The following is a 13,722-nucleotide window of genomic DNA, read 5'->3' as shown; positions in this document are numbered from 1 at the left end:
CTGGTTGACTGCGCTCTGCCAGGGCAAACCTCCGAGGAAATCCGATAAACACACGTCACCGCAAATTCTACTACTTCTACGGAGAGGGGGGAACACGGTGAAGCCCAAGTATGAGCTGTCAGTAGGAAAGAAGCACGACAAAACTGTAGTCGATTACAGGGGCGAAAATCCCGTTTCATTGTTGGGGGGGACAATAAACAGTAACATTTTAGAGAATAAATCCAGGGGGGGACAAGGAATAAAAGTTTTAGCCTTCCTTTAATACAGCATTTTGACATTTTCAACTCTATTTCGCAAACAGGCAGAAGACCTTTCTTAGAGTAATACAAAACAATGGTATTAGGTGGAAGGAAGGTGGCAATAATACAGCACATCTGACATAATACACTGCAAAAACCCAAAATCTTAACAAGAATATTTGTCTTATTTCTAGTTAAAATGTCTCATTTTTAGTTAAAAAAAAATCTCATTCCACTTAAAACAAGACTAATCACTGGAAAAAAAAACAACAATTTTCACCTGTTTCAAGTAGATTTTCACTTAAAATAAGTAGAAAAATCTGCCAGTGGAACAAGATTGTTTTGCTTATAAGATAAATCTTGTCGCACTGGCAGATTTTTCTAATTATTTCAAGTGAAAATTTACTTGAAATTGTCAAATAAGTTATTTTTCTGGTGATGACTCTTGTTTTAAGTGTAATGAGATTTTACTGTTTATTATTATTTTCGATTTCGGTTTCGGCCACAAATTTTCATTTTGGTGCATCACTACTAAATACTACTGCATTGTTCCAAAATTATGAATTCTGTCTCAAATTATTCTAGGGGGGGACAGCTTTACTAATGGGGGGGACTTGTCCCCCCTGTCCCCCCCGGGATTTTTTCCCCTGGTCGATTATATAAAGGCGATGTTATGAGTTGTATCTGCGCTCAGCTTGATATAAAGCCTGAAAAATAAAAATCCTATATCTCGTTTACTGTCAGGTCTCTTCAACCCTGGTCTCCTGTAGGAACATCTGAATCCTCGTCTTTGGCATGCATGTATTTGTGAATTGCCACTGCCAAACTTATCCTGAGCTGAGAAGAAAAAACAAAAAAACTCAACCCGGTCTGTTTGGCGTTGTTGCGCGCAGTTGCGGAGCTGATTTATGGTTCCGCGTTGCATCAACGCAGAGCCTACGGCGTAGGGTACGCGGCGACGCGCACCGTAACCTACGGCGTAGGTTCTGCGTCGATTTAACGTAGAACCATAATTCAGGCTTTAATGTGCATTCACAGTGGCGCACAAGTGGAAACGCACAACATATAAACTCGTGTTGGGTCATTTGCATGCATAAAACAGCAGAAACACATCAGAACTAATATTAAATATGTCCAGTAAATGATCCAGGCCCACAGACTCATACACTGATGAAATCATTGTGTGTCATCAATTCACAACATCTCAAAACACGGACGCATTTACTATCACGTTGTGGCTGACTGCAGCCTCCGCCGAAACACGTGTACATGTGCAACTGCATGTTAGTTTAGCATGTTAGTAGAGCAATGCTTCTGGAAGACTTGTTGTCTAGTGTCACCTTGTGGATGAACCTGAGAAACACACTGTGTGTGCGTGGTGTAAAAGTAGTCAAAGTGGTCTCCAGGGGACCTCTGGTCTTTCTGAAGGACAGGACATGTTGTGAAGTTTAAACAGCTTTCAAGCAATATTTTATGTTTATTAACGTATGCTTCTGCTTTCTGGTGAGGACATTCTTATATTAAAGACGCAAAATCAAGGACACCGATGACCTGCATCTTGAACTTAGGCTTCAACAGTTTCGTTTAAATTTTGTTTTTCATAACCATCTAGGACATTTCTTTAAAGAAAGTTGACATCACTTGCTCTCTGTTTGAGAGCATTTATTTTTGTTTCTAAAAGACACTTCCTTCCCCAAACCTTTGCAAAAACACGATTTTTTTCTTTTTTGTTGCAGACTAATAAAAATATGTAATAATCTTGAGTTTTTATATACATATATACAGCATCCATAATAATGGATGCTGTAATGGATATATATATATACACCGGTATATATATACACACACACACACGCACGCACACGCACACACACACACACACACACGCACACGCACACGCACGCGCACGCACACGCACAAAAATGTATTTAGTCAGACAGCGGTTGTGCAAGTTCTCCCACTTCAAAAGATAAGAGAGGCCTGTAATTTTCATCACAGGTATATCTCAACTTTGAGAGACAAAATGAAAAAAAAAGAATGTATTTGATAGTGGAAAATAAGTATTTGTTCAATAACAAAAGTTCATCTCAATAATTTGTTATATAACCTTTGTTGGCAATGACACAAAAAAAACGCAAAAAGAAATTTGTCTATTGTACTGTTTTCATAATTAAAGGGATGAAAAAAAGTTAAACTGACAAACCAGTAGAGTTATGGGTGCTTACACTCCAAGCTAATGGAGTTAAAGAGTTAAACTGATCTGAGTCATTGTCATTGTCATTACAGCCTTTGTCATTGCAAAATTAAAAATGAATAAACAAAATTTTAAATTTAAAACATCAAATCAAAAATGTTTAAATTATTTTTTTTAAATCAAAATTAATATTGGATTATTTTACACAGATTTGACACAAAGTCGGTATATTAATAGCTTCACAGGGGGCACCATTTATGTTGTGCCACAAAGGGGGGTGCTGGTTCAGTTATTAGAGAGTTATTAATAATTGTCTTACGATAGTTATTAATAATTAATAAAGAAGATTACTTATAAAAATGAAATCAATCAAAACAGGTGTTGTGCAACTCGGGTAGCTTGGCTGTCCAGTTATCGAAGGCTATTAATTAATATTATGAATAATTATTAATAATTAATAAAGTTGACTATTTATCAAATTGAATTATCAAAAGGATAATAATTCTCGTCGGGGCACCACCGCCGGGCCTTACTCCGGAGGAATTGTGATAACTAAACAGCAGAAAATCAGTCTCATATGATTTGAATTATCCTGCATAACAGCAAATCCTACTATCAATTACGGGATAACAGTTGAAGGCGTGATATCCGAACACTAGGCTCTGCTTAAACAAATCAATTTGTGACCAAATCTTGCATGAAATAACAACAACCACTCATTAAAAATCAATCAGGATTTATTTACATACAGGTGTCAAAAGATGATAAACGCAACACCCCAAATAAACCTGATGGCAGAACTTAAGTATTATAAAACAATTAATTAACTAGAAAAACAACAATCAATAAAAATGAAATGAAAGTTAAATGCATGGAATGAAAAAAAGAAATCAAAGCAATAATAAAAATGATCTCACGAACATGTACAGTTTAAAATATTGCAGTGTTTAAAGGAGCCGGGCTCCTGTGGTATTTTAAAGATGGCGGAACTGTAACCACGCCACGTGCAATTAGAACGGATGGTGATCCCGGTGTTTAAACCGTGATCAACTGGCGAAACAGCGCTTTAAAACATGAATGACTAGCAGAAAGTGGTGACTACAAATTAATGACAACAGTCATGATAATGATGCTGATGTAATCTCAGCTCTGAACACAGATTTAGCTCTGAAAACGTTCTAAAGTTACTGATAAACAAGGATCCCGACTTCACACAGTTCTGAACCGTTCTTAGTCCTACTGATCTGCTGCTCAGGGGCTCACGTCTCGCCTGGGATCCGGATCAGGTGCCTGCGGGTTTTGTCGACTGGGGCCGTCCTTTCCCTGAAACGGATTAGACAGCGGCGGGGCCGCCTCGTGCCGGGCCGTGGTTCCGGACCAAACGGACGCTCACACGCATTCCTAGGCGCGGCGGGGGACCGGTCTCTCCTGCCGTGCTTCCCTGCGCGCCGGTCGCCGACGCGCGGCCGTCCGGGCCCCGGGAGAGCTCACGCCGGCGAGACGCCGGCCGTCCGTCCCGATCCCTGCGCGGTCAGCAGACAGGGCGGGGAGGGGGGGGTCCAGTCGGAGCGTTCAGTCGCAGCTGTGTCCCGATCTGGTTGCCGGGAGCGCGTGGGCGTCGGAAGCTCGGATCTGTGAAACTTAAGAGGACAGAGTGGAACTTAGGAGAACTCAGGAGTTGTCCTGTGAACAGTTTTAGAGGCTTCTCTTTTACTATTGCGGTCTATGGGAAAAAAGCTTTCTGGGCCACATGGGATTTTTGGTTGCAGTACCGCGGCTGGCCACTGGGAAAAATCGGCGCGCCTTCTGACTGCCAGACCCGGGGGCTGTCCTACGCGCGCTGCGGTGACTTCATCAGTGCCTCGCTCGGGATTGGGTGCGTGTCGCTCTCAGGCGCCGCCCCATCCCGCAAGGCATGCTGGGATTGTAGTTCATGGCACGGCGGCCATTTTAGGAGGCACATTAAAGCGGGTTTCAGGCTGGGGGGGTTGCTGGTATTTATAGGTTTTGGGTATGTTCAAAGAGGCAGTACCCCCCTTTGATGCCTGGCAGGGACCTGGTTTCCTGGGTTTTCGCTGTCCTGCTTTGATCTGGGGCCATGCAGCGGGGGTCGTAAACGGACTATCTCGAGCCAGGCCGAGATTGTCAGGAGGTTAGCAGCAGGGGGTCATAAAACTCTGACTTCAGGAAGGAGGGCCAAAGTCTGGCTTTACTGGTCTTCATAATCCTGAAATTGTTCATATACATTTATAACAGTCCATATGATCACTGGGTGTGGTCCAACACATGTAAGACCTCAAAGAGAGATAGCGGACGCATGCTTTTCAAAACTGCGGGGTGGAGGTTTCCTCCACCCAGTGGTAGCCGAAAGTATTGGAGGCCTGATGGCCGGATACTAAATTGTCTGTGTGAGTTAGTAAGGAGCAGAGGAAAACTGGCGTGATCTCTTACCACCGGTACCTTTATTGTTTCAGTGTTTCCCACTCAGGAACCAGCGTGTGGAGCGAAATCTACCACAGTTGCTTTAAGCTTTTGACAGGGAAACAGGAGCACGAACCACTTCGGTAGTGAGGGAACACGTTATATGGGTCCACTTACACAGGCCTGTAACAATATAATACAAACGTAACGATATAATAATACAAACGTAACGACCGTCGGTCCGCTTGAGAGACCGTCGGCCCATTACACAGTAATAAGCAAACAAAACATCAGCAAACACACTCAACGCTAATCACTTTAAACTAACTCTGCCTAGACACAAGCCTCTTACTTTGAGAGTACCTGGAGGTAGTCGGTGGCGTCCTGGTGGTTGTGGACCTCGTGGTTCTGGTCCCGGTCAACAGGTTGTTGATTTGACACTCCCACTAGTGATTCAGCTGTGAACGGCTCCCTTTTTCCTCTCTCTTTCCTTCCGTGTCTCTCGGAGACGGGAAATACAGCGTAGCTGGCAGCTACCGACCTTTTCCTGGTCGTCGTAACCTGATCACGTCGTCTTGTTGCGCACGGGTCCCTGTTCCGCCCGTTCAAGCGTCGGAATGTTTGCAGGTTACTCCGTTGTAACGCGGGTGGACGAGTGGCCTTTCACAAGCGCAGCTGGCGGGAGGGCTCCTCAGCTGATGCTAGTCACGCTGATCGGAGATGAGGTGTAGTCCCTACAAAACGTTTGGACCATGGACGTTTCTCTTGTGATGAAGAAGGTCGGAGAGAGAGAGATTTGGGAAGCAGACCAGCATTTCTTGGTGAACAGCTGGATGGTTACGCTGCGCAGGGGGTCCTGATGAAGAGCAGCTCTTTTCCTTGCTTTCCTCCTCTCAGTGTTGATGAGAATGTAGCATTTGTAGCTCACAGAGAGCTCCGTGGAAGAGCTTGGAAGCTTGGAAGAAAAGACAGAATGAGCTTCGGGAAGCCACTGCTATTTAACAACCAGCTCTTCTCGTCAGCAAGGGGGCTTGCTGTAAATCGAAGTCCCTGACCAATGCACTGTCCAAGTGTCATACACATACTACCCCTTTTATTGCCCCTGAAGGGCAATAAACTCCGAAGCCCAGCAGGCTTTGCAGTCATTTAATTTCCTTTGTTTAAGACCATGCAGTCAACGTTGAGACATGGTCTTAAAATCGAGGCTGATCTCAGAGGAACGCCTCATAGTTGAAACTGAGGCCTTCAACGTTCACATAGGACTGTTACCCAAGAAAAGGAAGAGCGATTTGTTGGATGCAAGAACACACTGATTGCGTTGTACGTAATCCCTTGGGCATCCTTCTGAGCAATCATTTCCCTCTGTGGTGGTTGATATAAACTCATACTCCGCTCTTCCAACACGCTTGAAGTTTCCTCTTTTTGCTGTCATTAGACAAAAACCGAACCTAAAATATTAGTTAAGTGCACAAACATATCCCACAGCAGAGGTGGGTTGCAACAAACCCCCTCTATAAAGAGATTGCTTTAGAGATACAAATCCTAATAGAAATATAAGTAAAATGCAATTCTGAGTTAATATGAGCATTAAATATCCAGAATCTTATATATTTAGGTTTTCTGTATCTGAGGACCACTGAGATTTGGTTATCAGAACAATTGGGCCAATTTCTTTTGTGCATCCCTGTTAATTACTTCTGTCAAGACAAATTCATGTTTAGTCTCTTTAAACCTTTGATTTTAGCTAATAGCCAAATGTTAAGGAAGACTGTAAACTGCTTCACTTTGGAAATAATTTATTCCTTAACAAAAAAAAAAGATGGTGCATAATACTGTGAGTCAGAAGTTCCCATGTGTTCTTATATGTTGACATCAAAAAGTGATTCTGTTGCTAGTATGAAAACAATAACATACAAGACTACAAAAACTGAAACAGATATCGTCTGAACAGAGCCTCATTTCTTCAAGAAAAGCCGTGTAAGGCCTCATACTTTCTTTACAAGTTTTATAAATACCCTCTATTAAAAAGGGTAAAAGGATCGAAAAAAATATTCCTCATCGTCGCCTTCGTCGCCTTCGTCGGCGCTGCCTTCGTAGGCGCTGCCTTCGTAGAAGCTGCCTTCGTCGGCGCTGCCTTCGTAGAAGCTGCCTTCGTAGAGGCTGCCTTCGTCGCCGCTGCCATCGTCGCCGCTGCCTTCGTCGCCGATGCCTTCGTCGACGCTGCCTTCGTCGACGCTGCCTTCGTCGACGCTGCCTTCGTCGACGCTGCCTTCGTCGACGCTGCCTTCGTCGACGCTGCCTTCGTCGACGCTGCCTACTTCGACGCTGCCTTCGTCGGTGTCGACGCTGCTTTCAACGAAGATGCCTTCGTCGACGCTGCCTTCGTCGGTGTCGACGCTGCCTTCGTCGGTGTCGCTTTCATCGCCGCTGCCTTCGTCGCCGCTGCCTTCGTCGCCGCTGCCTTCGTCGGCGTCGCCTTCGTCGGCGTCGCTTTCGTTGCCGCTGCCTTCGTCGGCGTCGCTTTCGTCGCCGCTGCCTTCGTCGCCGCTGCCTTCGTCGCCGCTGCCTTCGTCGCCGCTGCCTTCGTCGCCGCTGCCTTCGTCGTCGCTGCCTTCGTCGCCGCTGCCTTCGTCGACGCCATCTTTGTCGCCGCTGCCTTCGTCGCCGCTGCCTTCGTCGGCGTCTCCTTCGTCGGCGTCTCCTTCGTCGGCGTCTCCTTCGTCGGCGTCGTCTTCGTCGGCGTCGCCTTCGTCGGCGTCGCCTTCGTCGGTGTCGCTTTCGTCGGCGTCGCCTTCGTCGGTGTTGCTTTCGCCTTCGTTGGTGTCGCTTTCGTCTGTGTCGCTTTCGTCGCCGCTGCCTTCGTCGCCGTCGCTTTTATCGGCTTCGCCTTCTTCGACGCTGCCTTCGTCGACGGTGCCTTCTTCGTCATTGCCTTCATCATCTCTGCCTTCTTCATCGCAGCCAAGAAGACTTGAAATATGGAGGCCCTGTTCATCGTTGTTTCCTTCGTCATCTTTGCCTTTGCCATAGTTGCCTTCGTCGACGCTGCCTTCGTCGACGCTGCCTTCATCGCTGCCAAGAAGACTTGAAATCTGGAGGAAAAAAAACAAAACAGAGACATCCTTCACTATCACTGAAAAACCAAACCACTGCACGTAATTTAACTGTTCTTCTGGAGTTAACACGTGTAATAGTTGGTCCTTTTATATGGATTTGAGTCTTTTTGAATCAATTAAACTCTGACCTGATGAGTTCTCGACAATTTATGACAAAGGAAATGCTTGTTTTAGTAATTTACCTTTAGATACATTTATTTTATTTAAACAAGCGGAGTCGCCTGGGGGAGGACAAAGTAACAAGACTGATGCGCATTGCAAGCTGTGCAGAGACACTTGGAACTTTTGATTTTGATTCTGCAGCTGCACTTCAGTGCTGCGAAAATGCGCAAAAAGTAAATGTTATACACCTGATCTAGGTGAAGGGATTTCCTCTGTTTGTTTTCAGTTTTTATTCCGTTTTATTTTAAACGCCCGAACGGACATTTTTTTATTTCAAGTTGGCAGCATGGCCATGTTAATAAAATGTTATTTGCCACTCCAGATGTGTTTTTTATTTGTTTACAAATTGTTTTATTTTAGAGTATATAGGCCTTCCTCTTTATGTTCATTCATGTGTCAGGAGAGCGCAAGCTTCTGCAATATTTATTTATTTTTTGAAGTTACGCTCGCGAGTCAATTGACAGGACTTATTTTATTTTAAATACCCTGTTTTTTAAAAAAAAATACTATTAAATGACTTGCATTGATATCGTACTACTGCATATGATTTATTTTTAACCTCAATAAATTCATATAGCCTATGTGACCGGAATTTCAAACATTTGTCCGGTAAATTGAAACCCTGCCGGTCACATTGTCCGGTGCCAATTTTTTCTAGCGGAAACACTGGAAGTGAGTAAGATGTTTGGTCAAAAGAAGAAAGAGTCTAAAGTCTAAAGATAGTCACTACATTCAGTTTCATACAAGTAAAAATATTTTGCCACAAACTGAATAGTTTCTCTCATGTATGATTTTTGTCATATATGACTTTTTTCTTTTCCAGAAATTTAACAACTAAAATTAAATAAATAAAGAAAAGTAAATAAATACATACAATTTTACATCATGAAAAAGATTGATTCATGCTCACCTTATAAGTGTAAGAGGAGATTTATTTTTGTTAAGGTTATTTTGGTAATTCAAGGTTCATTATTTTATAAATATATTCCTTATATTCTGATGTAAATCAGGGACTATAATGACACTAGTCAGTTTATCTGTAGTGATTAGTCTGTTTTAGATTGGGCGGAGTGATACAGCACTAGGTGTTGTGTTGATGTTCTAAAATCCTACGCTGTTGAGCGGACATTAAAGTACACTCCAACTCGGAAGAAGTTTTCCCGTGTTTATCCTACTCACGACCCGAAAAAGGTTTAATTTAATAAGGTAAGGCTTAACTCTACACCAGACATAAAAGTTCAGAGCTCAAAACCCCGCTAGAGTCCCCTGATCGGGACCGCAAAAAGGTACTACTTTCTTCTGAGCGGAGTAAGATTTTGGTCCGCGGGTCGAGGCGCGATCGCCACGCGTGGTCGGATGCGCGTTTCTAGTCAAAACAATAGATTAATATTAATAACCCAATATCACGATACACTTTGTCACCTCCACGACACGTTTCGTGGCGGTTTTGTATAGCGAAATTTCGTGGCACGATATCTTGTTACACCCCTATTGTCACTGACCAACTCCTCCGGGAGCGGGTCTCTGTCCATGTCGTCAATGTCATCGATGTCGTCATCGTTGTCGTCATCGTCGTCATCCATGTCTGACGAATCTTCATCGTACTGATTTTTTTTTTTTTTTTTTTTTTTTGGCCGCCCATTCATTTTTATTTTTTTTTACTTCTTTATTTCAAATTGTCAACAGAACATTATAAAACAAACAAAACATACATAGAAACATTTGATGCCAGGGGAACAGTCTCAGACAGAAATTATAGATCAGTTCAAAAATATTTTATACCTAGTAGCCTACATAACTCAGAGGTTCGGATGGCTTTTTTATTTTTAGAATATCTTCATCGTACTGATCTTCATCCTGGAACAACACAACTCGCATCATTAAGAAAACGCCAGGTTTCAGTCAGAATTACAGATAAACCTAAATTACAACCCTTGTCAGAAATGAATGATAGAAATAAACACCACTGTATGGGCAGAAATATGTGCCACTAGGAACTGAATTTGAATCATTTATATTTGAATTTGAATTGCTCAACTTGAATAATTGCATTAAAAAACTGAATCTGAATCACATAATTTGAATTTGTATTGTTTAATTTGAATCATTGCATTGAAAAACTGAATCTACATTCAGCTCTCACAATTCAAATTCAGTTCTTGAAATTCAATTTCAATTCTACTGTGCCCGACATCCGGGTCTTCTGGAGGAACAGCAATCGAGTGCAGATCATGGATGTATTATAGAAACTGGATTGGAGACTAAAAATGGCCGCCCATTCATTTCAATGCATTCTGCTCAGCCAGCGCATAAGCCGAAAAAATCTCTGACTTCCGGGTTTACTTCCGCATACAGCGGCCCATAGAGCATGCGCAGTTGAGTCACCTCCCATGATGCTCTGGGGCCTCCCATCATGCCCCGGGGCAATGACGCGAGTATTAATATAATATGTATTAATATAATATCTTAATTAATGTATATTATTACATGTATAGCATTACATATATTATTAATCTATTAATATAATATAATTATATAATATATATTAATATAAAACATCCGTGGAATGCACGACACGGCTGTGACGTCAGCCGTAACGTCACGCCCAGAAAGAGACTTTTCTTTTACTTTTCTGGCCGTTATAAAACATTTTTGACGGATATAAAGTCCATGACTTAAAAATATAGAATACAAAGATTAGTAATTGCCGGGGATTACAGCTGGAGGTGTCCTGTGAACAGTTTTAGAGGCTTCTCTTTTACTATTGCGGTCTATGGGAAAAAAGCTTTCTGGGCCGCATGGGATTTTTGGTTGCAGTACCGCGGCTGGCCACTGGAAAAAATCGGCGCGCCTTCTGAGTGCCAGACCCGGGGGCTGGTGCAGATACAAAGAACTCTGGTATCAGTCACGTGACGTTTTTTGTTGTCAGCGCCATCTTGAGGACCGACCGGGGACCAGCCTAATATTATAGATCCATGGGAGCAGCCCCAGCCCCCGGGTCTCGCACTCAGAAGGCACGCCGATTTTTTCCAGTGGCCAGCCGCGGTACTGCAACGAAAAATCCCATGGGACCCAGAAAGCTTTTTTCCCATAGACCGCAATAGTAAAAGAGAAGCCTCTAAAACTGTTCACAGGACACCTCCAGCTGTAATCACCGGCAATTACTAATCTTTGTATTCTATATTTTTAAGTCATGGACTTTATATGCTCTATGGGCCCGTGTATGCGGAAGTAAACCCGGAAGTCAGAGATTTTTTCAGCGTATGCGCTGGCTGAGCAGAATGCATTGAAATGAATGGGCGGCCATTTTCAATATCCCATCCAGTTCTATAATACATCCATGATTTCAATGCATTTTGCTCAGCCAGCGCATGTGCCGAAAAAATTTCTGACTTCCGGGTTTACTTCCGCGTACACGGGCCCATAGAGCATGCGCAGTTGAGTCACCTCCCATGATGCTCTGGGGCCTCCCATCATGCCCCGGGGCAATGACGCGAATATTAATATAATATGTATTAATATAATATATTAATGTATATTATTACATGTATAGTATTACATATATTATTAATGTATTAATATAATATAATTACATAATATATATTAATATAATACATCCGTGGAATGCACGGACACGGCTGTGACGTCAGCCGTGACGTCACGCCAAGAAAGAGACTTTTCTTTGACTTTTCTGGCCGTTATTAAACATTTTTGACGGATATAAAGTCCATGACTTAAAAATATAGAATACAAAGATTAGTAATTGTCGGTGATTACAGCTAGCTAAATGCAAAGAGGAACAATGTCGACCGACAAGGTACAGTAATATTACCGGATTTTGCCACAAATATGACTTTACTAGCATTTTCGCTATTTTGGGAGCGGAGCTGTGGAGAGGGAGTGTAGTTCTGGATGAAGCAGTGAAGGCAGGCAGGAGCTGTTTGGGTAATTGTTTGATAAGCCAAAAGCAGAGCTTTGAACTTGATGTGTGCTGCAACTGGAAGCCAGTGCAGAGAGATTAGCAGCGGAGTGACATGAGCTCTCTTGGGTTGGTTGAAAACCAGACGTGCTGCTGCATTCTGGATCATCTGCTGAGGTTTAACTGAGCACGCAGGAAAGTCGACCAACAAGGAATTACAGTAGTCAATGCGTGACATGACCAGAGTCTGAAGTTGAACCAAGAGCTGTGCCGTATGTTCTGTCAGGTAGGGTCTGATTTTCCTGAGAAAAGAGCGAATTGGCAAGACCGGAAAACCAAGGCAACATGCGTCCTTAAAGGTCAGCAGGCTGTCTAACATGACACCGAGATTCCTAGCAGAAAATGTGAGCACAAGCCATTATCTGAGGAGGTAAGGAATGACTGGTTGTACAGACAATAAGCTCAGTCTTGGACAGATTTAGCTGAAGGTGACGGTCCTTCATCCACACAGATATCAGAAAGACAGGCCGATGTTTGCAATGAGACGGCCTTGTCACTAGGTGTGAAGGAAAGGAAGAGCCGGGTGAGCTGATCTGGGACCTGAACCCAGGATGGTGTTGATGTTCTACAACTAACACAAGATGACAAAATAACTAGGTTTTCTTTTTGTCTCGGTCTTGAGCTGAACTAGTCTTGGTCTTGACTTGCTCAGTCTTGGTCTTGGTTTTGTCTTGGTCTTGATACTCTCTGGTCTTGGGAGTGTCTTCGTCTCGGTTTAGGCGGTCTTGACTACATGTCTACGAGCTGTGTCTACAGTCAATAGACCAGAATGTGGAAATAAAAGGCTCAGCGAGCTCATCAGAAATACATATTCAGTGAATATCTGGAGACCGATGTTGAAGAGGGTCAATTTAGCTCAAAGATGACATAAACTGGAAGTGAAATTCTAAAGAGAATACCTCTATAACAGCCAGGTGAGTAGAGTTCCTATATAGATCAAAGATGTTTCTCTTTACATCCACTGTGACTGAAGGACAAAAGAAAAAAAAACGTAATTTAAAAAGTAACTGCTGTAAACTTCAACATATAAACAGAAGAAACACAGCAATGTGAGGAGTCCCAAACCAACGCAGTTACGCGGTCAAGACGAGAGGGAGATGTAATGTTCTAGTGGATGAGCGTTGGACCACCTAATTGTTAAGGGTGGCGTTACGCCAGAACCAAAGTGCCTCGTGGATACACCTGCTCCTTAATGTGCATTAACAGTGGCGCACAAGTGGAAACGCACAACATATAATCTCGTGTTGGGTCATTTGCATGCATAAAACAGCAGAAACACATCAGAACTAATATTAAATATGTCCAGTAAATGATCCAGGCCCACAGACTCATACACTGATGAAATCATTCTGTGTCATCACTTCACAACATCTCAAAACACGGACTCGAATACTGTCACGTTGTGACTGATCATGATTTTCAGCAGCCTCTGCCGACACATGCTTGTACATGTGCAACTGCATGTTAGTTTAGCATGTTTAGCAGAGCAATGCTTCTGGAAGACTTGTTAGTGGCACCTTGTGGATGAACCTGAGAAACACACTGTGCGTGCGTGGTGTAAAAGTAGTCAGTGGTCTCCAGGGGACCTCTGGTCTTTCTGAAGGACAGGAA

The sequence above is a fragment of the Cololabis saira genome, chromosome 8 (genome assembly GCF_033807715.1).
Source record: "Cololabis saira isolate AMF1-May2022 chromosome 8, fColSai1.1, whole genome shotgun sequence".
NCBI classification, from domain to species: Eukaryota; Metazoa; Chordata; class Actinopteri; order Beloniformes; family Belonidae; genus Cololabis; species Cololabis saira.
This window is presented reverse-complemented; position numbering follows the sequence as displayed.